Source organism: Myotis lucifugus, unplaced genomic scaffold, assembly GCF_000147115.1.
Source record: "Myotis lucifugus unplaced genomic scaffold, Myoluc2.0 scaffold_233, whole genome shotgun sequence".
NCBI classification, from domain to species: domain Eukaryota; kingdom Metazoa; phylum Chordata; class Mammalia; order Chiroptera; family Vespertilionidae; genus Myotis; species Myotis lucifugus.
The window spans coordinates 1,520,431-1,547,775 of NW_005871281.1; the positions used below are offsets into that span (position 1 = coordinate 1,520,431).

General features: G+C 40.1%; 1 protein-coding gene and 1 pseudogene across 1 annotated transcript in view; one reads left to right on the forward strand and one right to left on the reverse strand.

The window, feature by feature from the left end:
- Nucleotides 1–27,345, reverse strand: part of NRG3 (neuregulin 3) — a 1,013,555-nt gene that overhangs the window by 856,153 nt on the left and 130,057 nt on the right. The window lies entirely within an intron of this gene.
- On the forward strand, nucleotides 20,901–22,266 carry LOC111827856 (annotated as a pseudogene).

Consider the following 27,345-nt stretch of genomic DNA (forward strand, 5'->3'; position numbering starts at 1 on the left):
CTGGTCATGGGTATAGTGTTTCAGTCTCACAGGATGACAGAGTCCTAGAGATCTGCTGGACCACAAAGTGCTGGTATTTAACAAAGACCACTGTACCCTTAACAATTTCCTAAGAAGGCAGATCACGTGCCATGTGTTACACAGCACAATGAGGAACATGGTGGATGTTCTTCTACAGGAGAGAAAGGCATGTCTTAATTTTAGCATCATTCATAATAACTCACGGGCTTTGAGTCAGAGAGGCTCAGCTTGGACTAATGTTTCACTAGCGCAGCCCCCTTGCAACTAGGAAGTTAATTTCCCAGAACCTGGTTTCTCAGTCCGTGAAGAGGGGATAACATCTTGTGCTTTTCAGGGCTGTTTGAAGGATTAAATGAGAGAGCAATTATGAAAGCAAATGGTCTAATGCTTGGTCCAGAACAGGCATCCTTCAAATTTAATGGTCTCCCCTTTATCACTTCAGCTTCTTTTTGGTGCTAGCATGTTTATCTAACTTAAAGTGAGGAATGGCTCTAATCTAAGGACCCATAGTGTACGTCAACCACTTAGGTGTAAATGCAGTTCTTGCCAGAACTTCCCATTACTTCATACCCATCTTGGTGGTAACCTCCTTTTGTCTCTTCAAAACCCTTGAGAATGCACCCAGAACCTCCCAGTCCCGTTCCTGTCCCTGATTCTACTGCCGAGAATCAAAATGACAAACAGCAAGCAACAGCCCCCGACTCCACTGCAGAAACAGTGGCTGCATGTGGTTGTTCTTCATACATGCGCCACTGCATGAGCAGCCTCGAGATGCAGGTCACTGCCTCCACGCAGAAAATCCAGGCCACTCAATCAAAGTGTCCGGGAGTCTTCTAACCATGTGCCGATTAAAGGGACAAGTGCTGATCACCTTCTTCAGCGTAGTAAGTTTTGCACAGTGCAAGGTTCCCCCAAAGACACAGGGTTTATTCTTAAGCATAGTGTGAAAGAAACAGTCGCCCTTCCATCCACCCACAAAGGGAATCCAAGGGAACTTGACAGGTTTTGCCCCCCATCTCTATGTGCCTATTTTTGACTTACTTCTTAAGCTTATGAGAAATATCTTTCCAACAACTGATAGGAAATATTTAAATATACTTACCTATGGTGACATTTTCAAAAAGAATAGTAATGCCACAGTATTAGAGAGAATGAAAATTCAAATCCTGAATTGATTTTGATAAGATGCCTGGACTACAGTTTAGCATAGCAACAGTGCTAAAAATAAGCAATGAGTATACAATTTTTCTACTTTCATTAGAGAAAAAACAACAACAACAATGCTGGTCCAAAGGTGCTCAGAAGGAATGCAAACACTGTGAAGAGGAACATAAGAGCAAAGAAACCACAGGGTATCAATTCTGTGTATCTGCCTTCCAGCTTCTGAACATGGGGAGTTAAAAGAAATCCATGTTTTAATATGCTGTCTTGAGTACCACAGGCATTGACACACATCTGCTCCTTCCTCTGGCATCAGTGTAGTGATGGAGCAGGCTGATGCATTTGACCCGAGGTCAATCCTCACTCCCCGGAACCCAGGAGCCATGGTGAGCTGGGAAAGCAGGCGGGTGAGTCTGACTGGAAAGCATAAATGCAAGCTGCTCAAACTGCAGGGCAGCATGATAAGGAAAAGGAAACCCACTGCGTAGAATACAAACTCTGTTCAGGACCACGGACAGCGCCTGGAACCTAAATTCCTTCTCAGTCTGTGCTTTAGAGACACTCTGGTTTTTAGGGAACGCAGGTAAAGATGAGGTGACTTCTGGGAGGAAAGTGGCATTCAGAGGCTCCTGTGCTGAATTTCAGTGCCCTGGGCTGGGGCAGGATGCCAGACCCACGTGAGACGCTCAGGCAGCTCTCAACACGATAGGCCAGGGCCTCTGCCAACAGTCCAGTTGGAGAGATAAGAAAATCTACCAACAAGGTAGGAGGGAGTGGGCTTTAGCTAAATTGTGAAGAATTTAAAGAGGGTAGTGACTGAAGAGGAGGTGATGTAAAAGTAAGAAAGGGGGAGGAGCAAATGCAGATGAGGGCAGGATGTGCCCCAGGGCAGAGCTGGGGACTGGCATTTGCACAGCTGCTTGGATAAGTCAGCTGCATCCCAGGTCTCCCTGTCTTCACCCGAACCAGGGGTATTTTTCTCACTTTAGATAGAAGGAACATAAACCTGAAAGCCATTAGGTAGCTTGCTGCAGGCCATGCAAGTAAAAGCTGGCAGAGCTCTAAGTCTCTCTGATTCCAAAGCCCAAGCACCCCTTCTGCTCCTTCGCAGGAAGCACCTTAGGTTTGCCAGGACACCTACTGTTCTGAACACACGTGTGCAGACACATGTTCAAACAGGAATTCTCTGAAGCAGGGATTCTAAAAACCACTACTTTGTGTGCATATCTCAGACGGAGGGACCAGGCAGGTAGAGATGAGGTGACTTCTGTGAGGAAAGTGGCATTCAGTGCTCAGTTAATTCTAAGACTGTACTAATAGGTCATAGATCCAGCTATTAAAGGACTGACTCCTCTCATGCATACAAAATTGCAAAAGCTTAGGGGAACAGTTAAAAGTCCCAGAGAGGGAAGTAGCTCTTGCTTCACCGTGTTCGCCATAAAGACTAGAAGAATTCAGAGTCTCTGACCACCCACCCCAAAGTTCCTCACGTAGTCCAAGATCATCGCTTATTCTTATGGAAAATTTTCTACTTCCGTAAATATATTACTATACTGTTAACGGGCCTGTAATTTTTAACTCTCTGACAGGTAGTTAGGAAATAAGAAGAATATATATTACAAATATAAACTGAGGTTAGCAAGGTATGCAGGGGTTTTCTGAGATGAAGTAGTGAGGCAGTAGAAAAGTCAGGTAAGCACGCAGTTTAATTTAATGATAACATATGATGCCCTATCCTCAAAGGGAGCTATAGAGATGACTGGACTTTCCTCACAGCCCTGGTGCATCATATGCTTGCCTATTACACATGTGCTCATACCCTCCTTTCAAGAGTATAGCCATCAGCCATTCATTCATTCATTCAATCGTTCTGCAAATAATTTATAAATTGTGTCTATGTGCCAAATACTGCACAAACACTATGAAAGTGAAAACTAAGATGCAGTCCTAGTCTTAAAAATAGAAATTGAGAGGCAATATTAAATTAAAATGTCACATAGTAAACACGTAACTGTCATTCACAAGCACATGAGAGGCAGAAGGAAACTTAAAACCTGGCTGCCAAAACCGGTTTGGCTCAGTGAATAGAGCGTCGGCCTGCGGACCTAAAGGTCCCAGGTTCGATTCCGGTCAAGGGCATGTACCTTGGTTGCGGTCACGTCCCCAGTGGGTGATGTGCAGGAGGCAGCTGATCGATGTTTCTCTCTCATTGATGTTTCTAACTCTCTATCTCTCTCCCTTCCTCTCTGTAAAAAATCAATAAAAAAATATATTTAAAAAAAAAAACTGGTAGAAGGCATCAGGGAAGGCTTCCTGTGGCGCCTGCTGGAGGTGAGTCAATGGGTAAGTACTAGTTGTCTAAATAAAGAGGGGACAGATATTGTGGGGAGAAACCTCTGCTTCAGGGGAAAACTGCACTGTCAACAGCACATTCTTCCAGGTTATCGCATTCGAGCCTTGCACTGGGCTATTGACATCCCTATAAGCTGTAGTTACCTGATAGCAATGCTAAACAATATCTGCCTACTAGGTGTGCAACGTTCTGTCTCCTAGCGTCCCGCTGACTTCCCTCCCACTGGGGAAGCGCCTATTTTGGCTCAGTTTGCACCACCTTTCAATATTCCCGATGTCTAATGGGATCTGCTCTTTGGCTTCTTTTACACTCATTATAACATCATACTGGTTCCCTCCTTAATGAGTTAAATGTTTAATACGTGTTCACTTTACTTCTACATGAGGGTCAGGGTTTTACCTGTTTTTTAAAATGATTCTCTAACAGTATATTCTGTAATGCCATGCCTATAAGGACAAATGAGTATCTATGAGGAGCGTGATGCGCTCCAAAAACCACAGGAACTGAGGTCGGGAATAGTACAAGATAGTGCTGTTAACATGGTTGAAATTTTATTCTCCACCAGAGGCCCAATACACAAAATTCGTGCAAGAGTAGGCCTTCCTTCCCCCGGCTGCCGGCACTGGCTTCCCTCTGGCACCCGGGACCCAGGCTTCCCTCGCAGCCCCAGTTTCATCCAGAAGGTCCTCTGGAAGGATGTCTGGTCTAATTAGCATATTATGCTTTTATTATTATAGATCACCAGCTAGTGTAGACTCCCAACTGTCATAGAAACAGCCATGTAAGTTCAGGAACGAAGTGCTGTTACTATCCACAAAATGGATCAAAATGGATAAAATAATTTTCCTCACTTAAGAAATAAGAGCTACAATGAGATAATCTTCATAGAAATCAAGAATTGTTCATGTCCAATATGACTTCACAGGTTTCAGTTCTGATTACTGCCTTTATTCTGATCCATTAGGAAGACAGTCTTCACCTTCTGGAGACCCTCTGAGTGTCACAATGAAAATGCTCTACTCTCAGGATAAGCAGAGGCCTGCCCTTCTCCCCAATGCATTTTTGAATCAGCATAGCAACACCAAGCATCGCCAACTGCACAGCAAAAGAAAAAATCGGAAACCAAGAAGAGGCATTAGAAAGAAAAAAAATTTAACCTATTTTACTAGTGAGAGTATCAGAGTTTTCTTTCATATTCTGAAAATAATATGGACAGGAATAACTTCTGATTGGTGGGTGGTTCGTAATAAATGGAGTTTTCAGATCCATCAACAGAACAGTGATATCTTGACTCTTAAATAGAAGCACGTAATTAACATACACTTTTTCAAAACAGTCCTTGGAAACCACCAAGAGTCAAATCGGATACAATCCTAATAGTCCAGGATTCACCCCACGTCCAGAACCAGTATAAGTGTGGTTGCATATCAAGCTGGGGCCTGGGTGTCTACTTCTCCCAACCAACAGCAGCCAGCCTCCTTCTGAACAGCCCAGAGTGAGAATGGCCCATATGAGGTTGGTGTGGAAGGAGTGGATTCCAGCATGAAATGACTAACAATGTGTTTTATATTTCTGAATTTAAGGCCAAAGCAAGTCCTTGAAGAATGCTCCATCCACAAGGATGGCCAATGTCTCCATGGGAAGAAGAAAGTGGCAGGTCACACACTTACCTGATGAAATGGCATAAGGTGGTCAACGGGGCGCTATGAGAAATGCATGAGGACTACGAATCAGCGCCCGACAAGAGCTGAAGAAATGCCAAAGATGAAGGAGTGTATTTGTCTATTTGATGCAGGAGCACTATCACTGCTATCGCTGAGAGTTGAGTTTAGTTATATCTGTGCCGGGCATTACCCTTTCCCAACCACAGGGTATCATGCATTTTTCAATTCCTCTTAGGAAAAAAGAGAGCGTTGGTGGGTGTGGCTCAATTGATTGAGCATCTACCCATGCATGGAAAGGTTGGCAGTTTGATACCCGGTCAGGGCACATGCTGGGGTTGCAGGCTCAATCCCCAGTAAAGGGTGTTCAGGAGGCAGCCAATCCATATTTTGCTCTCTCATCGATGTTTCTCTCTCCCTCTCCCTTTCTCTCTCTCCAAAAAATCAATTAAAAAAAGGAGATAATTTTTTAAAAATAGCATGTTAATAATGTGTACTTATAAAACATGTATAGGCAGTGAAATTGCTTTCTATTTCATTTGATTTGTGCAGTCACTTGGATAATCAAGTAATTTCTATCTGTATCACCTTGAAATTATTAGCAGTAACTAAGAATAAAGAGTTAGAATGTTATAATTAAAGGTTGAAAGAGGCATCGCTAACTTGTAAAATATTAACCCTGACAGATGCTTTCTTGAGAGTATCTACTGTATAACACCCATTCAGATATTTAATTAAAATCCCTGGTCCACCTAACACAGGTCCATGGGAATAGCAGCGCTTCATTATCCAATATGACTTCACACTAATAGATGTGTGCACTCAGTTGAAACAATTTTACCTAAAAAATGTAGCATTAAGGAAGGTTGATGATAACCTGTGTATTTAAATGGGACAGGTCTGCCATGATGGACTTGGAAATATCTTCAGGATAATGAATGTGGCTGGGAGAATGCTACAGGCTTCTTCACATAGATGGGGACTTATGTTTTTTCAGATTCTTTAAAAGTAATATTTGAACTTCTACATATTAACTTTCATTTTTGTAATCAGATGTTGTTGGGGATTTTCCAAATTTCAAGAATTAATATCTACTCTTACCTAAAATACAGACTAATTTTTAAAAAATATTTTTTACTTATTTATTTTTTTAATAATTTTATTGATTATTTACAGAGAGGAAGGGAAAGGGATAGAGAGTAAGAAATATTGATGAGAGAGAAACATCGATCAGCTGCCTCCTGCACACCCCCCACTGGGAATGCGCCTGCAACTAAGGTACATGCCCTTGACCGGAATCGAACCCGGGACCCTTCCGCCTGCAGGCTGACGCTTTATCCACTGAGCCAAACTGGTTAGGGCTTTATTTATTTATAGAGAGAGAGAAAGGGAGAGGGAGAGAGAGAGAAACTTCGATTTGAGAGCAAAACGCTTTCCACCAGGGATCAAGCCCTCAACCCAGGTATGTGCCCTGACTGGAACCGAACTGGCAACCCTTTGGTGCACAGGACAATGCCCAACCTAACTGAGCTACACCGGCCAGTGCAATATAGGCTATTTTTAATACCGTTACTTCCCTGCATTAATGCCTTTAAGACCCTCTGTTCCTGATGAGTTGACTCTCAGAATCTTAAAAGCTGTATTCTAAACCTCCTTGGTTCTTATACAAACCTATTTTTGCAAACACATCTTCCATTTATTTCTTTTATATTCTTTATGTCCCTTTCTGTCCCCATCTCCCTAACTTGGCAATGAAACCACCCTCTACCCTTCATGGACCCACTCAAATTCCATATTCTTCCCTACACTTTTGCACTCCTAACATCCAGATGCAAGATTTCACAACTTCACAACACCTAAGAATAATTTGAAAAGTACTGATTTTTGTTATCAAATTAGTATTATTATTGCCTCAGCTTCAGTGCATATTAAAATTAATATTGTTTGTTCTCTTAAGGAAGAAGTTGCTTGATTCCATCATGGAAAGTCAAATCTTGTCCAAGCCCTCATGACAGTGGTGCGTAGTCTCCTTGCTTTATAGAGCAAGGTTTCAGTACAGATCATGTTCTCTCTCAGGGATATTTCCTGCCTGAATTTCCTGTTTAGTCTCTTTCACTTATGACACTTCCATTTATATGTTTTTACCTGTATCTCTGACACACCATATGGGTGCCGGCTCTTTCCCTCACTCAGATATAAATGGTAAAATCCAGGGCCCCATACACTGTGACCTAGAGGTGTGTACAGACCACTGTGCCGTGCCTGCTTCCTGCACACTGCCCGTGCTGCCATCACTCATTGAACTCAATCATTGTTAGTGTCAACATCATGGCCACTTCCATTTCTGTGATATTTCCTGACTAAGGAAATAAGCAAAGGTCTGGTGGAGCCAAACAGCCTCATTCTATCTGCTCGCATGAGCCTCTCTCCGCATAGTTTTCTAGGGGCACCTTGGCTGCCCTCCCAGAGAGCCTTGCTTCCTGGGGAACAATCCGCCTCCGGGCGAAGATTTAAGTAAGTGCGGCTCTGTTTTTGTTCTGATCTCTGAAAACACCCCTGCCAATCAAGAACAGCAACTCCTCTGTTACACCACTGTGTCCAAGTTCCTGTGTATGACTTCACACCAGGATTTGCGTCTGAGGGCAGTTTTTTCAAAGGAAACATTCCTCAGAGAAGTCATTTGCCAACATGAGGGATGCTCAATTGTTTTCTAAGGTGGCTCTTTAGTTCCCAAAGGCAGGTCATACACCTCTTGAGATGGTAAAAGCCTCCTTCAGGTAATTAAATAAGCGCTGGAAGTGTCAAAATGACCCAAAGTCCTAATTAGCTCAGTACACATCAATTAATTAATGATTTTGAAGGTTACCATCCCACTGCAGGGCCACCAGAACACCAACCTGCTGTTGGCTCCCAACTAGTGCACTAGAAGATCTAGTTGCTTGCCTTTCTTTCATTTAAAAAAGTTCTATAAATGACAACCAGCGAAATCTCTGAACTGGTCAGCTGTGTGGGCCCCAGCAGATAAAACAGTGAGGCGGGTAGCGATCATAGGACAATGTTGACTGACAGCTTTGAACGGAGCACAGTAACCAATCAAAAGCACCTCAGGGAAGAGTTAAGGTGATCAGAACGATTATTCTAAAATAAGATGTAGGTCCAAAAGGACTTACTACATTGCTTATTTTGTTTTGATACAATTACACCTTCCAAACACCATATTGCAGGATTAACTAGAACTGTTATCATTTATTAATTCCCTACTACATGCCACACACACGCAGACACACACACAAAAAGTCATCTAATCCCAACCACTCTGCAAAACAGGCAACATCACACAGCCAGCAGGGACAACAATGGGTTGCAAACATAACTGTGATGGTCTGAAGACCTTTCTTCATCAAACCATGCCGTCACCACGCAGGTCTGCGAGAGTTAGTGGTTCGAGCTCCATGTAAATCCTTACATGTGAACATATTTCTTAGTTATTCTGTGCCTTTTATAAGTATAGTCAAGGTTCATACAATACCTTCAGGAACTCAGACCTCCCTCTTCACCCACCAAAAGGAGCAGCCAAAAACAGAGGTGGGTCCTTACAACACTCATACACCAGGGCAAGGGTTTGTAGGAGTAGAGATGGGGGCGGAAGTAGCACATCAGGGTACAACACTGCTTTGCATGAGGGAACACGGGGTGAGAGAACGCCAAAGGGTTCAATCGCTGCATTTGTGTCGGGCTCTTCTCGTTCCCATCCCTTCAACAGGCAACGTTTAAGTACCTCCCAGGCAGAGAGCATCCTGACTAAGCAGATGGGACGTATCAGGCTTTAAGAAGTGTTGGGATGAGAACTTGAGTTTTATATTCTTGCACCTCCCTTATTTGGGGAGTAAGATTATTGAGGAACAGAAGGCAAATGCAGGTAAAGGTGGCGAAGTATATCAAGTAGGAATGCATCTGGGTGCAAGTCACATAAACTCTGACTCCAACTCAGGGTTTGTTTTGACTCCTGTGGCCAGAAGCCTGGTAGGTAGGCAGAAACCCAGAGAAGCCTGGGCATGACACCGTCTTTCTTCATGTTCTCTAGATGCCCTCTGCATAACCGCAATTCTAGAGGCAGCACCGGTGTTTAAGGCAAGAAGATAAATAATGGGGAAGAGGCAGTGAAACAGAATTCCACTTACTAAACACCATCCTATGACAAACCCCATTAAAATGAAAGTTGGGAACAACCTTTCCCAGCTGTTTTCATAGAAGCCAGCCAGAGAGAGGAAGGTTGAGCGTGGATACTGGATGGGACCGAATCCAGGACTCACTGCTTCCATGAGCATTCTCCCAGAGCCTGGATTCCGAGTCAAGTCTCTGACTAACTTGCTGTCTTCCTTCCCGGCCCCTACCTCCTGACTGTTCCTCTCCCCTCCTCTTGTCCACGCCCCCACTCTGGAAGTTCCCTTCAGCCTCGGTGTGAGTGGGCACAGCTGCCTGATTGGAGGTTCTGTAAGTTTGCTTCTTTCCAAAATCTGCATGGGAGAGAGGCTGCAATGTACCACACCTACACCTGCAGCAGCACATCAGCTCCATCAGCTCAGGTTCAACCTGATGCTTGATAGGAAGTTAATTTTGAATGTGAATTGTACCCACTAAAAAAATTAGCAAGAGAGTGACAATATCCAAGCAGCATTTAAATATGGTGATGTGGTTAATGCTTTCCTCATATCATTCTTTAATGCACAGGAAGAAAATTGTCTGCTATGACAGAAACATCATTTTGAAATTTGAGGAAGAGTTAATAATCTTTTAAATTCATCCTTTCAAACATAGTTAAAATTATTTCCCTGGAGAAAAGATACCTTGAAAACTGTAATGCAAATAGCTCCCCATAAAGTTGTGTGAGACCAAATGACCTCGCTAACCTCCAAAAGGCTGGGGAAACAAAAGCCCATTGAATCAAAGAATATTAATAAAAACTTAACTTTCGGCAGCACATCTTTTACTTTATATTTTGCTTAACTTTCTAAAGCATGTTTCTGTTAACATGCTGAATCCTGGCCCAGAAGGGTGTGGCTCAGAGGTTGAGCATTGACCCAGGAAACAAGAGGTCACCGGTTCGATTCCTGGTCAGGGCACATGCGTGGGTTGCAGGCTTGATCCCCAGTGTGGGGCATGCAGGAGGCAGCCCATCAATGATTCTCTCTCATCATTAATATTTCTATTTCTCCCTTTCTCTCTGAAATCAATAAAAATATAAAAAGTAAATTAATTAGTTAATTAATTAATTAGTTAGTTAATTAATTAATTAAAATGCTGAACCCTGTATAAGTAGATAGCAGTGAGGTAACTTCAGCTGTTTATATTAGGTCTCCCAGGACTGTACCACTGAGTAGCCACAAAGGACACTCAGAAAGCTGAGGTGATATTTACAAATATGTCTTGTATTGTTCACTTATTCTTGTGAAAACCAACTGATTTAAAATCATGAACTGCTCAGTGAATAAAGAGAAATAATATCCTGAAACAGGAGATTGATACTTGGGTATTTACCTGAAGAAACATTTTGACATTAAAACAAACAAACTAACTAACAATGAAGAGCCTCAGACTGATACAGGTGATTTCCAACATTTTACCTGAAAGTATAGTAGCAGCTCTTTTGCCTAGAAGCGGATTGGAAAAATGCATGCTTACTGTAGTCTATGTTTTGATGTTGCAAACCTTAAAATCATGATGAAAATAACGATTAATAGTACCTGACCAAACTTGTAAAAACTGTTCTTAGACCTTGCTCTTTTCAGAAATATGATACTGGAGACTGATTAGTCCTTTTTCTATTAATATCTTACGCCTCTTCCAAAATGGTTGTATTAGTGTCCTTGTTGTTGTCGCTTTTGGAGAGATCAAGAACCAAAACAAACCCCAACACAATACATAAAAAGTCTGTGTTCCAACCAATAACAAATAAACTTTGAGTAAAAATATAAAATTAACTTAATAATTAGAGCATACAAATATGTCAAACACAGGCAATACTATCACTGTGATTAAGCTTTAAATTTGGCTCTGACTCTCTAAGCAGCCAAGCAAAACCTGCAACATGTTCAGTTAAGAAGTATTAGGAAAAAAATCAAGAGTACTGTTTTTCTAGCACTTAATTTTTTTTATTTTTTTAATATTTTTTTATTTTTTATTTTCTAATATATTTTTATTAATTTCAGAGAGGGAGAGAGAGACAGAAACATCAATGATGAGAGAGAATCATTGATTGGCTACCTCCTGCATGAACCCCACTGGGGATCAAACCCGCAACCGGACATGTGCCCTGACAGGGAATCAAACCATGACCTCCTGGTTCATAGGTTGATGCTGAACCACTGAGCCACGCTGGTTGTGCAATGTATTTTACGTTTTAATTAGAGCTGATTATAATATAATTCAATATAATATTCGTTTCACGTGTACAGCATAGTGGTTAGACATTCATAAAACTTATGAAGTGATCCCCGATAAGTCAAGTACCCATCCGACACCTACACAGTTATTACAATATTACTGACTGTATTCCCTGTTTTACTTCACTTCCTGTGACTATTGTGTAACTGCCATTTCAGAAGTCTTAACCCTTCACCTTTCTCACCCTGCCCAAAACCCCCCTCCCATCAGGCAATCATCAGTTTGCTTTCTGTATCTATGTTTGTTTTTGTTTTGTATGTTCATTTATTTTGTTTTTTAAATTTCATATAGGTGAAATAATACAGTATTTGTCTTTCTCTGACTGACTTATTTCACTTAGTATAATATCCTCTAGCTTCATCATGTCAAAAATGGTAAAATTTCATTTCTTTGGCCACATATGTATGTACCACTTCTTTATCCATTTGCTATCCCTCAATGGACTCTTAGGTTGCTTCCATATCTTGACTCTTGCAGTGAACATAGGGGTTCATATATCTTTTTGAAATAATGTTTTTGATTCCTTTAGATATGTACTCAGATTGGAATTGCTAAGTCATATGGTAGGTCTATTTTTAATGTTTTGAGGAACCTCCATACTGTGTTCAGCGGTATCTCATTGTGGTTTTAACTTGCATTTCTCTGATGATTACTGACCTTGAGCATCATCTCATATGTCTAATGGCCTTCTGTATATCCTCTTTAGAGAAATGTTTATCCAGGCCCTTTGCCCATTTTAAATCAAATTATTTGTTTTGCTTTTCTTTTTTGGGGGGGAGGGGGTTAAGTTGTATGAGTTCCTTATATATTTTGGATATTAACCGCATATCAAATGTATCATTGGTAAATATCTTCTCCCATTCATTAGGTTGTCTTTTCATTTTGTTGATGGTTTTCTTTGCTGTGCAACTTTTTTTTAGCTTGATGTAGTCCCATTTGTTTATTTTTTTTCTTTTTTTTCTGTTGCCTGAGGAGATATGTCAGAAAAAATAATGCTAAGAGCAATGTCAGAGGGTTTACTGCCTATCTTTTCTTCTAGGAGTTTTATGGTTTCAAGTCTTACATTTAAGTCTTTAACCCATTTGGGGTTTATTCTTGTATTCGGTGTAAAAAAAAGTGGTCTAGTTTCATTTTTTGCATGTATCTGTCCAGTTTTCCCAGAGCCATTAATTGAAGAAACTGTCTTCACCCCATTGTATGTTCTTGCTTCCTTTGTCATAGACCCGTGGTCGGCAAACTGCAGCTCGCGAGCCACATGCGGCTCTTTGAGTGTGGCTCTTCCTAAGCCTTAGGAGTACCCTAATTAAGTTAATAACAATGTACCTACCTATATAGTTTGAGTTTAAAAAATTTGGCTCTCAAAAGAAATCTCAATCATTGTACTGTTGATATTTGGCTCTGTTGACTAATGAGTTTGCCGACCACTGTCATAGACTAATTGACCATAGAGGCATGGGTTTATTTCTTAGCTCTCTATTCTATTCCATGAATCTATATTTCTGTGTTTATATCAATACCATGCTGTTTAGATTACTGTAGAATTGTAATATAGTTTGATATCAGGTTAGCGCTTAATTGTTCAAAATGAATCTTTCACATATTTAGATTACTATAGACTTGTAATATAGTTTGATATCAGGTTAGCACTTAATTGTTCAAAATGAGTCTTTCACATATTGGAATATCATTGTTATAGGAAAATGGACATAACAATATTTTCATAACAGAAGCATTACCCTATTTCATATGGCTTTCTTTTAATGCAGTGGTTCTCAACCTTGGCTGCACATTAGAATCACCTGGGAATCTTTTTAAAATCCTGATTTCTGGGCCTCATCCTCCGGAAATTCTGTTTCTTTGTTACTAATGTTGTGGCCCCACCCCATAACAAAGAAAGAGAATTTCTGGAGGACGAGGCCCAGAAATCAGGATTTTAAAAAGATTCCCAGGTGATTCTAATGTGCAGCCAAGGTTGAGAACCACTGTTTTAATGGCTTTGTAACGACAGCTCAATAAAGATGATTTTGCAAGGGGATATACCAATGTGGTTCAAATAAGTAAACTGTGGTAACCCAACAGATTGGCAATCTTTCTTTATAGCAGAGACCTTAATATAGTAACTATCCCTAGGAGGGTTTTTCATTTGCTTTAGGAAGAAATCCACAAACACCTGTTCCAATAAACACTTTCATAGAAGGACCATAAAGGGGTTAAAATATCTTTCTCTTCTTGTAAAGACTCGATCATCTCCTGGACACATGGTAGGATGGGGACCACAGCAATTTTCTCCCCGCTGTGTTTATCTGTGTGTGTGTGTGTGTGTGTGTGTGTGTGTGCAGCCGACCATAGGGAGGGATAGAGGGATCTTTCTATGATGGAATGAGCTTGCAGTCAAAGCAGGGAGGAAAGACTGGAAGCTTCCAAATGATCCAAATCAACTCACCTATCAAAAAGGAAAATTATCTCAAATAACAAAGTAGATAGAATAAATAAACCCCAGGAATAAGATATTAAAAATTAATTAGAAATTGCCAATATGTGCATTAAACAATGTCTGATCATCCTAGAAATCTAAGAAATACAAATTCAAACAAAACAAAACACAATTTTTCTCCCATTGATTTATCAAGACTTAAAACTGTAATTTCAGTGTAGCCAAGGTTCCAGGGGACAGGCAGGCTCAGACTCTGCTAATGGAAGCATGAGCTGAAAATTCAAGCTTTCTGCAAGTAAATATCATAATAAATAGGAAAAGTCTTTAAATATGCATGTCCTCCAACCAGCTCTTTTCTACTAAGAAATGACTCTGAATGAATTATCACAGGAATATAACCATATGAAATATAAGAATAACTGCCCTAAATTACCAATATATCCCAAATTAGCACAATAGTTAAAAGTTTTCAAAGTACAACATATACCCAAATTCAATATTACTGTCAAATATATGAACATTGAAAAAATCAAAGAGATTTAAGTAATTTTTACATTTTGTGTATGACAATCTGCATTTCTACCTTTGATAATAAACAAGTTTCATTCCTTCTGATACCAAAAGGTTCTTCAACTTAACTTTGAAAGCTAAACAATGGGGTAAAGTTAGAAATAGCTGTTCAGTATTAATTTTAAAAATAAGGATTTTAAAAATCCAGTTAAGGTGTTTGCAATGGCATCATAAAAACCACTGGGACTAAACATCATTGACTTTTAGGCATATCTGACCATTTTCAAAGAGTGCTGGAAATTTGCTTGCAAAATATCATTGCCGATCCGTGTAAATCACAACATATTCATTTGCTTCCCTCAGAGCTGAACAGATTGAAAGATGCTACGCTCCAGCCTCAGGCTGCTGGAGGAAGCTCCAAAGGACAGTAATTACAACTTCACCTCTGAACTAAAGGAAGGACTGGAATGAGGAAGACTGTTTCATCTGCTAGGCTTTGGGGAGACTGTACCCCTGAAGACGGCTGAATAGCTGGATTTATTGTGAGAAGAGACATCCAGATCTTCCACCTTTGAATCCTTCCCTCATTGTTCAGATGAGAAAACCTCAGCCAAGGCAGGGAAAGTGACCGAGTCATGGAGGAGTCACCGTCAGAGCTGGGACTGAGTCCAGTCCCTGCAGGGCACACACTTGGATTCTGCTTTATTGCCTGGGTTAATCCTCTTATCTTATATAGAATTCTTATAACAACAGTTCCATAAGCATCATCTAAGGCAGCACTTCCCAAGCAAATATTAATAATGAGAGCACCTACTTAATTTAAAAATTTCTGGCAGCCTTGTCAAAGAAGGCAAAAGACAGAGGTGAAATTAATTTTAATAATATATTTTACTTAACACAATATATATAAAAGTATTATCATTTAAACCTGAATTCAATATAAAAATGAAATGAAACTTTACATCCGTGTGTTATTATTTTTGTGTGTGTGTGTGTGTGTGTTTTAGTTTTTTGTGTGTGTTTTTTTGGTGCCAAAAGTTTGAATGTAAAATTTAAGTGCTCAATTGATTTTATGATTTTCCTCCCTAAAAGGCAGCATCCATTGATACTTTAGGTCTCAATTTAAAAACAGGAAACTTCATAAGGAAATCCTTTGAAGAAGCCACCCCAATAATGAGGAAACACCACAAATACTGAGGTGAACTGTGATGTAGGCAGTGTCTTTCTTGCATTGGCTGACAGCTTTCAGAATGAAAATATTCTCTCACCATGAAATAAGGCTGATTCAATGGGGAAGTACTAACATTTCTATCTGCTTATCTTAATCCTACAGGCCTTCTCCCCATTAAGATCCCCAGGTGCCTTCTGCAGGATAAGACTGTCCCCTCCTCCTCAAGTAGTGAGACTTTCATTCAGTGTCTTGTGTTAATTAGCCCTTGATCTCCAACCTCCCCTCACAGAGTACAGTCACCTTGATAAACCTGGACCACAATCTGCTTGTCTAAATCTCCAAACACCGGAAAGCAGCACAGCACAGTCACAGTGTAAGCGCTCAGAACACTTGAGTCTTACCAGATGGCTAAATACAGGGTGTCCCCAAAAATGCACACACCACTGTAGCAGCTGAGAACTCAGTTTTGAAAATGAAATGTATTTTAATACACACTGCCTTCCTAATTATTCAAAATGATGGATATTCAGAAGGTCATGCTCTCTTTCAGAAAATACTATAATTAAAGTGAGAAGGAAAAAAAAACAAAACAAAAAATAAAAAACACCTCATGCAAACATTGCAGCTTTTTAGCTAGACTCAAAAGACAAGAATTTGGAAAAAAGCCACAGGTCAGGAATCACATTTGCCAACCAAGCATTATCTAAAATTATTACTTCAAATCAGAAAGACTTAATCCTAAGTCAAAGGAAGCGTGTGTGTGTGTGTGTGTGTGTGTGTGTGTGTGTGTGCATGCCCCAACAGCTTGTTAGAGTTTCAGTAAACAACCCCATCAGGCTGATATAAAATTATCTTCTTGTTTTCCTGATTCAACAACAAATTATTGCTTCAATGCTTGGTAATCAGAGTAGCAAAACTCCTGAGGATTCAATAAACAAATTAGAGATTCTTTATTATCCCTGAACAAAGTTAAATTTGGCTTCAGAAAATGTTTTAGAAGGTGGGACTATTCAGGTGCATTTTGATTGATGTTCTGCTAGGGCAGTGCTATAAACTACAAAGCTAATTCCTGCTTAAATATTTCTGCCTAATTTCCGTTCATTGCTAAGATACTAGATAGCCTGTAAGCAAATTTCTCTACTTTATTTTTCCAGGAAAAATTACTTTATTTCTGGGGTCGGGAGTGGAGGGATTCCATTTTAACCTATAATATTTAGGCTTATTTAGGCTTTCTTTTTGTCCTTGGTACCATCTCTGGCAACTGACTTAATTCCAAGACCCCGAGTTTAGGAGTAGGTGGCAAAGCACCTAGAAAATCAATAGAGTCCCCATGTCGCTCAGTCCCAGGCAGCCTTGCTCCGCATGCTGTGAGAGCTCACCAGCACTGTGGTTCCACTTGCTGCACTTCTCAATGGATTGGAAATGCCCTGACCCAAGGTCAGGTGGGAATGTGTAAATGTAAAGGCTGTTTCACCACAGAGCTCCAAGCCCCCACTGCAGTAAGTCACGAAGGCCATTTCCAAGGCACTGGTCTGTGTCCTGCAATCCAGGGCTGACGGTCTTCTTAGGAATGGCTCACGTTTCTGCTTCCTCAAGACGATCAAAGAAAAGCCACTGGTGTTTCTTCAGGAGCCTTGTCATGCTCCTCTCCAACAAAGACACAGGGACCCTGCTTCACCCCCAGCAGAGCTGGCAGTGTGTCAAAAGCTCTAAGAAACTAATGCCAGTCTACTGTCTTAGAAAATCCGTTAAGTACTGAAGTCACTTTTACAATAAGAATATTAAATGATCTATAAAATCATGGGAACGTGGATTATTCTTTAGAGCAGGATGGCACAATTAATGCTGACCAGCAGCATGGCCCTGCGGAGTGCATGAAACCAATGGTCACTTGATTCCTGGGACCTTGGGCAGGTCAGTTAACTTGAAGGCAATGGGTCCTAACCAGTTTAGGATTATAGACGTCTTTGAAAATCTGATAAAAATCTCTTCTTGGAAATTTTACTGGGATCATAGAACCTCCTTATCCCCAAATCCTTGCCAGGACCCAAGTCAAGAATTCCTGTTATGGATACCTGAACTCAGGGCTTATCCCTAGAATCTATGCTCTGTGGGAGCGGGGTATGTCTCCAGAGCCCGGAACAGTTCTTGATCCCAGTGGGTACTCAAAAGGGATTTGATGAATATCATTAAATAAAAGTATCATGAATATTTTTAAATATTAAAGACAGTTTATATAAAGGAGACTTGCAATTTATAAAATATTCTACAAATATGTTGTTATTTTGTTAAAGTAATTGCAAGCAACATCTTATGCTGTTTTCTAACTGATAGTTTCAGTAAAACATATAATCACAATTTACAGTTCTCCAGAAGGTAAAACTTTTTTCTACAAATCTGAAATTTTTAAAAATTTATAATTGTGCTTCAACAAAGTTCTTCCTTTGAAAATCTGTATAAATATCAATAAATTAATAAACATTAAAGTGCCCCTCAAGAAATCCTATTCTCCACCTTTTATGTCCTACCTGATTCTAACGATATCACTTTTGCCAAGATTGGACACTTGTCAAAATTTCAAAGTTGAACATATAATTCATCCTCTCATATGAGACTATTCGGTCAACAAACTCAATTGCTTGCACTTTCCCAAAATCTCCCCCCTGAGTTCCCCACCTTTTATTTCCCATGGCTATGCCTCACCTTGATCCTCATTACCTTTCACTTGAAAACACACAGTGTCTCTCACAGCCATCAGGATAGATACTACCAAAAACATGAAAACTAACAAGTGTTCACAAAGATGTGGAACCCTTGCACACTGCTGGTGAGAATGCCAACTGCTCTAGCTACTGGAGAAATGGTATGGCAGTTCCTCAAAGTTTAAAAATAGAATTACCATGTGATCTAGCAATCCCACTTCTGGAATCCCAAACAAAGTGAAAGCAAAATCTTGAAGAGATACTTGTACACCCATGTGCATAGCAGCATTGTTCACAAGAGCTAAAACATGAAAGCAACCAAGTGTTCATCAACAGATGACTAGAAAAGCAAAATGTGGTCTAAGCACACAGTGAAATACTCTTCAGCCTTAAAAAAGGAGGAAATTCTGACACAAGCTGCAACACAGATGAAAGTTGAGGACATGCTTTGTGAAATAAGTAAGTCAGGAAAAGACAGGTACTGTACAACCCCACTTCCATGAGGTGCTTAGAGTAGTCGAAATCATAAAGACAGAGACTAGAAAGGTGACTTTTAGGGGTGAGGGTAGGGGCGGGTGGTTATAGTTTAACTGGAATAGAGCTTCAGTTTTATAAGATAAAAGTTATGAAGATAGATGGTTGCACAGTGTTATGCATGTGTTTAATGCCACTAAACTGTACACTTAAAAGTGTTTAAGTCCTAGCCAGTTTGGCACAGTGAAGGGTCACAGGTTTGAATCCGGTCAGGGCATGTACCTGGGTTGCAGGATTGATCCCAGCCCTGGTCAGGGCATGTACAGGTGACACACAATCAATATGACTCTCTCACATCGATGTTTCGCTCTCTCTCTCCCCCGCCCCTCCCTTCTGTTCTCTCTAAAAATCAATGGAAAAAAGATTTCCTCAGGTGGGGATTAACAAAAAAATGTGATGAAGATAGCACATTTTATATAATGTGCATTTTACCATAGTAAAAGAAAAAACTACATGAACAGATACTTCATCAAATATATGATTTGCAAATAAATACAGGAAAAAAGATGTTAAGTATCAAAAAAATAAACTATGAAAGTGTCCTCAACTTTTCTCCCTCCAATCCATCCTTGGCACCATTTCCAATCATCTTTCTAAAACACAAGTTTGATTATATGACTCTCCTACTAAAAAATTAAGATTTGTTCTGTGTCTACATTTTGAGGAAAACTGAAATATGGCAAATGATGTCTTTATTCCTCTGGCCTTAACTCACTTCCCTGGCATCTCCAATCTTACACTCCCCATTCAATTCACAGATAAAACACTGCTTTTCAGAAAATAATATTATTTACTCAGTATCATATAGCTGGTAAAGAGTGAAGACAAAATTTGTTCCCTGGCTTTTTTTTCACAGAGTAATATTCTCAAATCTATATTGAACTCTCAATAATCAATTCACAGAGATCTTCCCTGAGAAAATCTAGGAAAGTCTGTTAAGCGAAATGACATGTTTCAAAGCAGTGTCTTCAAAATCTTGTGACAGATTAATCTGGTGCTGCATTAATCAACTGTCATACTCTCCTTTCCACAGAACCCACGTGAGAATTTTCACCTGTTCCTCCTTCACGTTTTAAGGCAATGCTGACTACTGCGCTATTGCTTCCACCCAGAAGGGAGTGTCTCAAACCATATGATGATTCCAATGCAGAATCTAGAGAGAAACTTTGGACACCATACTGAGAAATATGCTTGGCTTAAAGAAAATAGACCAATTCCTACCTTTCCTATTTGTGGATTAGAGATCTCGAAAAGCTTGCAAGAGAATCCATTCTCTTCATTTACACAGAACGCACACTGCCCTTCTCTCCCACTCTTCATCTCTGCTCCTCACTCATCGGTCTGGATATTCTACCTTCTAGAATCTCTCCAGTCTCTTCCTCTCTTCTCCCTCTGACCTGCTATATCTAAGCTCCTCTTCTCCTCTGCATACATCTCTGGTTTCCCACTGCTGCCCAGGACTGAGACCTCCTCCCAGAACTTACAACCTTCATGCTCCTTCTGTCAGGTTGTAGATCAGGTCCACCCACCTGTTATATGTCATCCCCAATACTTATCACCATTAGGCTAATTCTTCCAGCCAAGTCCAGAACTTTCTTGCTTATATTATGATCCTAGGCAAGACACTTAATTCTCTGTGGTTCATAGGACTTATGTGAGGATTACATGAGATAATACATGAAAAGTTACAGAGAATAATGCTTGGCCCATGGGAGCTCAATAAATACTACTATTATGTTTAGCAATTCTATCATGCTTTGTTTCTTTTAAGGAGGCACTTTCAACAACTGCAGAAAGAACAGAGATGTTTAACACACACTCACACACACACACACACACACACACACACTCACACACCAGCTCTGAAGAAAATGCAATGGGGCAAGAACAGTTTCTTCAGTGAGTGGTGATGGGGAAACTAGACAGCGACATGAAAGAAAATGAGACTGACATTGGTCTTGAAAATGATTCTTCAGGTTTGACAGCAATATCAAAGGCAACAAAAGAAAAAATAAATAAGTAAGCCTACATCAAACTAAAACTTCTTCACAGAAAAGAAACTCATCAACAAAATGAAAAGGCAACCTACCAAATGAGAGAAAATATGTCCAAATCGCATACTTAATAAGGGTTTAATATCCAAATAATATAAAGAGTTCATACAATTCAACAACAAAGAAACAAACAATTTGATTTAAAAATGGGCAGAGGATCTGAATACAGTTTTCCAAAGAAGACATACAGATGGCCAACAGGTACGTGAAAAGACCCTCAACATCACTAATCATCAGGGAAATGCAGTTCAAAACCACAATGAGATATCACTTCAACACAACAAGGAATAACAAGTGTTGGCATGTGTGGAGGAGAAGAGGGAACCTACAACTGTGTTTGCCCCACCAGGGGCTCCTCAAAAGGAGCATGCGAGTGTGGTATTCTTTGGGCACGTGCTGACAGATCAGACACGGGGGACAAAGAGCACCTCTGGCTGGAATGGTTGACAAAAGGAAACCTGAGAAATATGAAAAAGAAGCTAAAGAGAAAAACAGAAACTTGGAAATTATCTTGGGACTTAGACACAAATTGGGAAGAACGAACAAGGGTAAAACAGGAGAAGTGGGTTGTGACCATTTTGAAACAGAAAAGCATTTCACAATTCCACAGGAGTTTTGTCTCAAATATGAGGGTGGTGCTCCTCAGCCTGAACTGGCTGTACTGGTTATCCCTGCCAGGAAAGGGATTCTGAACCTGGACTTGAAAAAGGAGGGCAGACAACAGAACACACGATGCTGGCAAAGACAGCAGGTGTAAAACACTTAATTGTGCTTACTAATGAGATGGGTGATCCAACAGTGAGTTGGAGCAATGAGAGATATGAAGATGAAAAAAGTTGGCTTCAATCCCAAAATGAACATTCCCTTTATGCCTTGCTCAGGAGCGACTTGAGCAAATCTTAAAAAGCAATCAGACATCTGTCCTCGGTACATTGGATTACCATTCATTCCATATCTGGATAATTTGCCAAACTTCAATAGATCAGTTGATGGACCAATGGGCTACCAACTGTGGATCAATACAGGACACAGGCACTGTGGTCCTGGGAGAGCTGGAGTCGGGATGGATCCGCAAAGGCCAGCAGCTTGTGACGATGCCAAACAATCACAGATGGGATCCTTTCTGAGGATGTAGAGACTGATTCTGTAGCCCCAGGTGAAAACCTCAAAATCTAACTGAAAAAAACTGAAGAAGAGATTCTTCCAGGATTCATACTTTGAAACAAGGTCAAGTCTGCATTGCTTAAATAAGGACAGCAGGACCCATCTGCCTCGAGACCTTTAAAGACATCCCTCAGATGGGTCGATTTCCCTAAGAGATGAGGGTAAGGCCTCTGCAATTGGAAAAGTTCTGAAACTGGTGCCAGGGAAAGACGAAGGGCTTTCTTGATGACTCTGCACAATACTGTGAGGAAGAATGACTGCAGACGCCTCTTTCACACCACCTTCTCTACTGTCTGCCCATTGACAAACCTCTCTCCATATCTGGCCAATTCCACATTTCGTCAGCTTTCTATATTGAGAGCTCTGCTGTGCCACTGTTGAATTTTCCCCAAGATTTTTCCTTTCCCTCTCAAACTGTTTTCTAGACCAGATTTTGGTGATAGCTTTATAAGTGATGTGGACATAATCGCCTATGATACTGAAAACCTACATTTAAAACATTTTTTTTCATTTATCCCTCAGGCATATGTAGACTTTTTAACCCCCAGGCAGACCACTCTGAGTGTGCAATTGTGTGTACACATGTTATAAAGACAGCTACTATGTTAATAAAATATTCAATTTGAAAAAATCAAGTTGCATGGCAGAGTGGTTCCCAGCACACATTTTCAGTTAGACTCCTGGGTTTAGATATTCTGTCTCCCCAATACCACACCTATTTATGACGTTGGCCAATGTCTTAACTGCCCCAAAACTCAGGTTCCTCATCTGTCAAATGGAGTAAACTACTTTATTATTATAATATCACTTGATGGTTAAATCTACATAAAGTGTATGGAAACCCCTCACCATGTGCCTGGAAGAACCTTAGGGAATCATTTCGCAGTTAATGATTCATGGACGCCCAGTAGTGTGGGCGGAGCCACCCTACACCTCAGACCTCACCTGGCTGAGCCCTGTTGTCTGTACTTCTCCATGGCAGAGAGAAAACAAACAAGCATAGCTTCTCCTTCTCTTGATGATCAATGAAAAAAGTCCAAAAACAGGACAGCTCATAGCAACTGGTGGTATGACTGGGTCAGAATTAAGATTCTTGCTGTGCTTACTCTGCCCTGTGTCTCTGGGCCTCCCTAGTAAATGGGTTGTCATTGGTCCTCCACCAAGAAAATGTTCAAAAGAGGCCTCGGTGGGCTGCACAGTCGGACCCGCACTTCATCACTCCCCTTCATCAATGCACAATACTGTCCCCTAGAAAGATGGAGCTCCCCTTTCTAAATTCCTAATAAGACCCTATTAGGAGAATATGCATTTTCTTGTGAACTGCTGCACACTGGCCAACTGGACCAGCTTCCCTCAGTGTGATGAGCCTCTACCATGCACAGAAGGGGCCGTCCCACCTGCCAGGGCCTGAGTGAAGATGGGCTTTGGTGGAAGATGTCAGAATAGGACCCAAATCTCTGCACACAGAGCCTTCCAGCCCACTAGGCCTCTGTTCACACACCAAACACATGTGTTTGGTAAAATGCTTGACTTCCTGAAGTCCCTAAAGACCCGAAGAACCCTGCATCTGATTTCGAGGGGAAATAAAAAGACAGAGCCTCGTCTTCTATCTTAGGGGCAGGATACAGCGCAGGCGCACCTCGGGTGATGGAGAACCCCAGCTTGTGCAGGCTTGTCATTCCAGTTTTCTTATTTTTAGAATCAATACATCTCACTTTACATCTCAGAAATTTCTACATTACTGTTCCTCATATGAATAAATGGATATTAATATTTTATTACTTCCTTCTATTCAAGTATCACTGATGAGTAAAGGCAACATAGTAATATGGCTTTTAGAGAAAATGCATAGTTGATACATCTGGGAGTGGTAGCACATCCAACCTAAACCAGTAAATTTCAAAATCAACTTCATACTTGAACCTGAAGAAGAAAACTTCAGGCTGCAGCATTTCATGTGTGGGGCTGACACACAGAGCTTCCCATGGGCTCCTCTTCGTCAGGAGACAGGGCGAGGCAAGCACGTGCCTTACATTGGAAACTGCTTAAGAGGTTGCCTTAAAACCATCAGCTTGCCAAAATGCTCACAGAGCCAATACTGCCTTGGATTATTCTTGGCGATGTTAGTGTGTCCGATTATTTTTTAAATCATGAATGCTTTTTGTGATTTATTAAATGTTGTTCTTCACGATTGCAGAGGGAAATGGAAGTCAAAATAAAGGGACGACCAGAGACGGATCCAGAACAAGGATGATGGGACACTGGGTGGCAGGACTGTGGATGAGGCAAAACACAAGCAGCCATCACCTGAGTGGCTTTGTGCTGAGTGCCTTGGCCCTTGCCTTCGTTAGGTTTCATCCCCCTCACTGACCAGGGAAAAACTCAGTGATATATAAACTATCTTACAGATGGGGTACTCAATAGGCATTTGTTTCCCTCAATGATTTTTATATTTTTGCATTAGTATGCTTAGCTAACTTACATAGCATTTAGCTTTTCATTGAACACTCTTTTAGAACAACTCTGTTTACAACAGCTATCACGCTCTTTGGAGCACTTTGCCTGCCTCTCACTTTTGTCATCTAAGTAAAGTTCAATGTCTTTTCCTGACCTTCCAAACTACATAGTAAAGATAAATTAATAATAATAGCACTAAACTAAGAAACATGTAAAAGATGTTACAGTAAAATAATATAATTTACTAAATGTCATAAAAGAAAACAAATAAATGAGAAATATATCATGTTAATATACCTGAAATCCAGAAAGGCCATACATAACCTATAAATTCAAAGCAATTTCAATCAAAATCCTATCAGTGTATCAGTGTTTTCATGCAATGTAAAACTTCATGCTAAAATATATATGGGTGAGTTACAGGTCAATATCCGTCAAGGCAATTTTAAAATAAAAGAAGAAGAGGTGACATATTTTAACTTTTATCAGGTATTACTATAAAGCTACAGAGATTAAACAGTGTACACAGCTGAAAGGATAGACAAATAAAGCAAAGTAACAGAATACTGTAAATATCTTTAAAATAAATTCATGTTTCTCTGTGACTTCAAATATAATAGGCTACAAATTTGTGAGCAAAAGATAGACTATTCAAAGAATGGTGCAGGAATAACTGGCTATCCATATGGAGAAAGGGAAAAAATCAGATCTCTACTTCTCTCCAAACAATAAAAAAAAGAAATAAATTTATGTTGGATTAATAACTTAAATTAGATAAATAAACATATAAATTTTAAGAGTATAACATAGATAATATATTGATGAGATCAAGATAAAAACACAAAAAAAGGAAAACGATAAAAGAAAAAATAAACATTTAGGAACCCATTAATACTGAAAACTTTTTTAAGATAAAACCAGTCACATGCAAAGAAAAAGAAACTTACTGCTGGGGAAAATATGTTTGCAATCCATACAACTAATAAAAGGAATGTTATACAATGAACAAAAGGAACATGTACACATTGATTTGCAAGAGAAGACAAATTTTAAAAAATGGGCTAATTATATGAACTGGCAATTGAAGTGTGAAGAAACTTCAATGGCCTATAAACATATAAAAGTAGTCAATCAGTAACAATCTTACAATAGCCGGCTGTCATAAAATACTTACTTGATTGTAAAAAAATCAATATATCAGCTATAGATTATGGGGAAACAGGATCAAATGCATCATAGAGAGGAGTATAAACTGGAGATCTATTTGACTTTACACAGCTAAACACAGACACGGCTTGCAACTGAGCAATTTGATCTTTAGGTTTGTACCCTGGAAAGACTCTTACACCTTTCCATCAGGTGACATACATAAGGATGCTCATTACACTGAAGCATGACTCACTCTCCACATACTACACACATTTCCTTTTCATTCACTCACGAATGTTCTGAAGGCGCATCTTATTCACCAGTGTAAAGGGAAAATGGGCCGGATAAATGGAGGAACATGGATGGCAACTTTACTGACGTTACTGACTCTGTGTGTTTGCAGCAGGCAACCAAAGGAACAACAGGTCGATGATGACTTTATTGAGAGAGTCCCCAGCGCTTGTTTGGGGAAATGTCATAGCTCATTAAGGTTAGAGAAAATCAGCTCTCTTCTTTCCCACGCACTGGTCAAGTTTTATCACGTCTCATTAAGAGGCTAAAACTTTCAAATGTTCATTGGGCTGTATAATTTCATGGGCTACATAAAAGCGATAAATTTTAAATGTTAATATATGTCATCTTTGGACTTTCTGAAGTTTTTAAATGTTTAATCTTAGTTCACAAAATGTCAGAACCTACATTTGCAGAGAAGTGTAGCTTTTGGTCCTAACAAATGGACCAGCAAATAGTCACATCTACTGTATAGGCATAGCAGGTTCAGAAGTCCTGTTACATAGCCTTTGTCATGGAAAACACACCGGGCAAGATTTACAAAATTTCATTTCCACTTACTAGCTATTCTCATTCTTGACCTTGGGTAAGTCATTTCTTATCCCTACACCTCAGCTTTCTCACCTCTACCAGACATTTCTGATCTGACTCTTCCACACCTCAGAGTGTAGAAGCAGTCAGAAGACACCAAATGAGACAGCAGACAGTCTGCTACAGCTGCCATAACAAAATACCACTGCCTGAGGGGCTTAAAAAAAACAGAAATTTATCTTCTCGCAATTCTGGAGGCTCAAACTCCAAGATCAAGTATTGGCAGGCTTGGTTTCTTCTGAGGACTCTCTCCTTGCCTTATAGATGGTCGTCTTCTCTCTGTATCTGCACGTGGTCTTCCCTTTGTGTGTGTCTATGTCCAAACTGTCTCATCTTTTAAATCCAAAAGTCATACTAGATAATGATTAATTTTAACTTTATTACCTCTTTAGAAATTCCGTCTCCAAATTCAGTCACATATTGAAGTACTGGGAGTTATAGAAACGTATGAATTTGGGGAAAACAAGTCCCTAACACAGTGCCTATGACAAATCATTGCTGCTGTTGACAAAGGCATAGTTCTCTCAACCCTAGGATACATCCCTGCAAAACTATGGGACTGGTTTATTGATGCTCAGGGTGAGAACTGCTTCTGGAAGCCATAGGGTGAGTGGATGAGAAAAGATAAAAGAATTGAGTGAAGAGTTC